At 37.3% G+C, this 4402-nt stretch overlaps 1 long non-coding RNA gene across 1 annotated transcript in view; it reads right to left on the bottom strand.

Annotated features, from left to right (window-relative positions):
* Positions 1-1151: 1151 nt before the first annotated feature.
* The window catches only part of LOC129349989 (uncharacterized), a 5645-nt gene continuing 2394 nt past the window's right edge, over positions 1152-4402 (bottom strand). Inside the window, exon 2 of the long non-coding RNA XR_008603173.1 lies at positions 1152-2736. This is a non-coding gene — a long non-coding RNA (uncharacterized LOC129349989). The remainder of the gene's footprint in view (positions 2737-4402) is intronic.

Genomic DNA, 4402 nt, shown 5'->3' with positions numbered 1-4402 from the left:
TTTGCCAGAACTTTGAGAAAATTTAAGAAGTGTCTGGTCTTGAACCAGCGACCTGCAGCTCCATAGGCAAATCCTTAACTCACTGAGCTACAGATCAGATACAAAGACATAAATTCGTCGTCCCTTTGGCATCGTAGTTCCTGAAGTGACCACGTGGGTGGAGCTGAGGCGGAGTCTGGGTGGAGTCAGGGCGGAGAGTAGGCGGGGAGGTGGGTGGCGGCCTCCCCCCTCTACTCCCCCGCCTCCCACCACCACCCACCACACCTTCCCCCGCCCGACGAGTTCTTCGAGTCTCCACGAGTTCTTCGAGTCTCGACAGGTTTTCCCGAGTTTCTGGAGTTTCCACCAGGTCGGAGGCAGAACAAGTTGTCATGAAGAGGTGTTGAAGTCGGCCAGGATGGACTGACTTTTTACAACAACTAGAAGGAACATGACTAGAAGAGCAGGTCTTTAACCACCATCCATAAAATCCATGGAGTCGACTCCAGAGAAATGAAGGGAGGTCAACTTTTATCAACCTCCATCCACATGTTCAACTTCATATCTTTACTTGGACATTTTTAGCACCACAAACCTTTAGTATCACACTTTATTATCATTTATTAGGACTTTAATGGAATCCACCAGCAGATTTACTTTTTGTTGACAAACTTTATTCTTGTCGTCGTGGGACTGCAGTATTTAAAACTGTTCCTTCTATTTGACCTCATGTTTATTAGTTTTAGTGGAGAAAGTTGCTTTAGTTGTCCATTAGTCTCTTAAAAACCAAATAATAAATTGGATTAGTCAAGAGGTTTAAATTTCTTAATTTGTCATATTTTAAATATGACAAAAAAATATAAAAATAAAGTGTCTTGAGACAATTTGACCTGTAATTGCTGTTATATAAATAAAATTGAATTAAAATTGTATGTATCTTGTAATGTTGGAGTAATTCAGCCATATATGTTGGAAAACACATTTTCTTTGACCATTACTCTGTTGATTGTTTTCTCCACTAATTCATTTCTTGTTTTGGTTTATAAAATGTCAAACCCAAATATATTCAGTTTACTGTCATAAAAACCAAAAAGATTTACATTCATGATGCAGGAATCAGGCAGTTTTTCACTTTTTATCTTAGTTTAGTCAGAAAGATAGTTGATAATGTGTGAATTGTTGCAGCTTGTGAGCCGTAAAAGGTTTTAATCTTTGGGGCCGAGTGTCAGAAAACATTTAGAAACCAACATCAACAAAACACTCAACAAAGATTTGAACATCATTAAAGGGAAATCCAACTTTTGCATGACAATGTCTAATTAAAGGACATTTATTTCCAACGTAAATGTGTGATATTCATCCTCTGGAGCTTTCTCTTCACATCGTCTTCCACCTGGACTGGTTTGGTCGGGAGCATGTGCAACAAACATTTGAAAAACTGCACTTTAACATCAATGAATGACACTGAAGTTTAATCTCTACATAAATGAGACTGAGTCTGGATGTGCTGCTCTGTCATTAACTCCTAAGTTTAGGGAAAGTTCAAACAAAAGAGGACAGTTCAGATAAGACTTGAGAATGAGCTTATTTTGAACAAACATCTCAGACTTTCTGAGCTTCAGCACCTCTAGCAAGATATTTTAACAACAAGCAACTCAAGAGATCCACAAGTTGGAGAGAGTTAGCTTTAGCTGAGCCAAAGAACATGTGGGACGCTAACCTAGCAAACATTTCAGACTTTCCTCTGTGAATTCTGAGAAATAATTTCCTATTTAATGACAGAGCTACACATCTTAACTCAGTCTCATTAAAACAGACTCTAATTCAGTGTCATCCATCCATATTAAAGTGCAGTTACCCAAAATGTTTGTTGCATGAGCTCCAACAAAACCTGTCCAAGTAGAAGGCCACTTTGACAAACAGGAAGTGGAAGATTCCAAGCAGATTTATAGAAGGGGAACCGGACTGTACTAAGTGTGGTCCAGTATAGAGGGGTGTTTTGTGGGTTTTTAAGGCTGATAATGGTTATTAGTGAGACATTTGGAGTAGATATTCATTTGCAGTAAATGAAAGTATTTAAAATCTTGGGAGTTAAACTTACAAGAACACAAACTCTAACAGAAAACTTTGTTGATACGTTTTTGTTTTGTGTACAGATGTTAAGTTAAAGGAGTTTTATTCATGACGTATAACCAATCAAATCACTCCAGAAGACAGAGCGACCACAGGTAGATAAAGGTTCAGAGCCAAAGTAGCGCCATTTTTAAATGTATTTATTACCGTAAATCGGTAAAAAAACAAAATACTGATAATCAGTAAATCAGTCAGCCCACAATTACTACAATTCTACAATGTATGTCTCTTTCCTTTGACTTGTTATTTGTACAATATACGATGTATATGATGGTGTTTTTTCATACCAAAGGCTCTACTATGATGTTTTCTAAGAGACATACGATGCTACTCTGTTCTGGCTCTGGGCTGCTACACTCCTCCTCTGTTGTTTTCTGGATTGTACTCAGCTGCATGTCTTCGTCCACCAGGCCTCCGTTGACTCGTCCCGCCTGCCGTCTCTGGAGCTGAAGCTGGACTGGAACAGACCAAAGTACAGTCCAATCACGATGCCAGCTGCCTCTCAAAAGGCTCCTTCATCTGGCAGGTGGCAGCACTTCTTCTGAGGGGAAGCTGAGCTGGCCCAGCAGAACTTTGGAGATGTGTTCCAGTGGTTGGTGGATGTGTGGGGAGATAGAGAGGGACCTTTGAATTGTTCACAAAGGAAAACAGGGAACCCATTGGTCGTTTTACTTTAGGGTGCTACTGCGGTGTGTTTTTGGGTTTTAAGAGGTGAACAGGAAGAGGTTTCTTTCGTATTATCTTTTACTTTGTTCCTGGTTGGAATGCCCATCAATGTCAACGTGAAGTTCACTTTTAGTTCTGTTTATTTATTTTTATTTTACTAACACCGATTTGCTTTTAACACCCTCACATGGTGTGTTGTTGTAAACTTAATCTTTCAAATAAATACTCGTCTAACCCTCTGGAAACCAGCGTTTGGACTGTTTTTGTGTTGCTCCTCACCGACTTCAGACAGCCGGGACATGACAACGTTTTGTGGACTAAAGGCTTTTCTATGACGTTTTTAGAGCAACATGCTACACTATGATGTTTTAAGAGCGACATGCTATACTATGACATTTTTAGAGCGACATGCTATACTATGACGTTTTTAGACCAAAGGCTATACTATGACGTTTTTTGGACGACTATGTCGAAAAAAAAAAGATTTTTCAACATGTTGTAAAAACGTGCCATATGATGAAATAATGTAAAAGAAGCCATGAAAAACACTACAGAAAGGTATTCGTTGAAAAAAAATCATCATGAATTTTGGCCTTAACTAAAATTAATATCAATAACAGTAATAAGTAGTGATAAGAACATGACATGCTATACTATGACGTTTTTAGAGTGACATGCCTATGTCGAAAAATGTCATTTTTCAACATGTTGTGAAAACGTGCCATATGATGAAATAATGTAAAGCAGGCCGTGAAAAACACTCCAGAAAGGTTTTCTTTGAAAAAAAAATCATCATGAATTTTGGCGCAAAAAAAACGCCATAGTATACTATGTCGAAAAAAAATTGTGATTTTTCAACATGTTGTAAAAACGTGCCATATGATGAAATAATGTAAAGCAGGCTGTGAAAAACACTCCAGAAAGGTTTTCTTTGAAAAAAAAATCATCATGAATTTTGGCGCAAAAAAACGCCATAGTATACTATGTCGAAAAAAAATGCGATTTTTCAACATGTTGTAAAAACGTGCCATATGATGAAATAATGTAAAGGAGGCCGTGAAAAACACTCCAGAAAGGTTTTCTTTGAAAAAAAAATCATCATGAATTTTGGCGCAAAAAAACGCCATAGTATACTATGTCGAAAAAAAATGCGATTTTTCAACATGTTGTAAAAACGTGCCATATGATGAAATAATGTAAAGGAGGCCGTGAAAAACACTCCAGAAAGGTTTTCTTTGAAAAAAAAATCATCATGAATTTTGGCGCAAAAAAAATGCCATAGTATACTATGTCGAAAAATGTCATTTTTCAACATGTTGTGAGAAACATGCCATATGATGAAATAATGTAAAGCAGGCTGTGAAAAACACTCCAGAAAGGTTTTCTTTGAAAAAAAAATCATCATGAATTTTGGCACAAAAAAACGCCATAGTATACTATGTCGAAAAATGTCATTTTTCAACATGTGAGAACATGCCATATGATGAAATAATGTAAAGCAGGTTGCGAAAAACACTCCAGAAAGGTTTTCTTTGAAAAAAAAAATCATCATGAATTTTGGCGCGAAAAAGTGCCACAGTATATTATGTCGAAAAATGTCATTTTTCAACATGTTGTGAGAAAC

Source organism: Amphiprion ocellaris, chromosome 11 (assembly GCF_022539595.1).
Source record: "Amphiprion ocellaris isolate individual 3 ecotype Okinawa chromosome 11, ASM2253959v1, whole genome shotgun sequence".
Lineage (NCBI taxonomy): Eukaryota > Metazoa > Chordata > Actinopteri > Pomacentridae > Amphiprion > Amphiprion ocellaris.
This window is presented reverse-complemented; position numbering and strand designations above follow the sequence as displayed.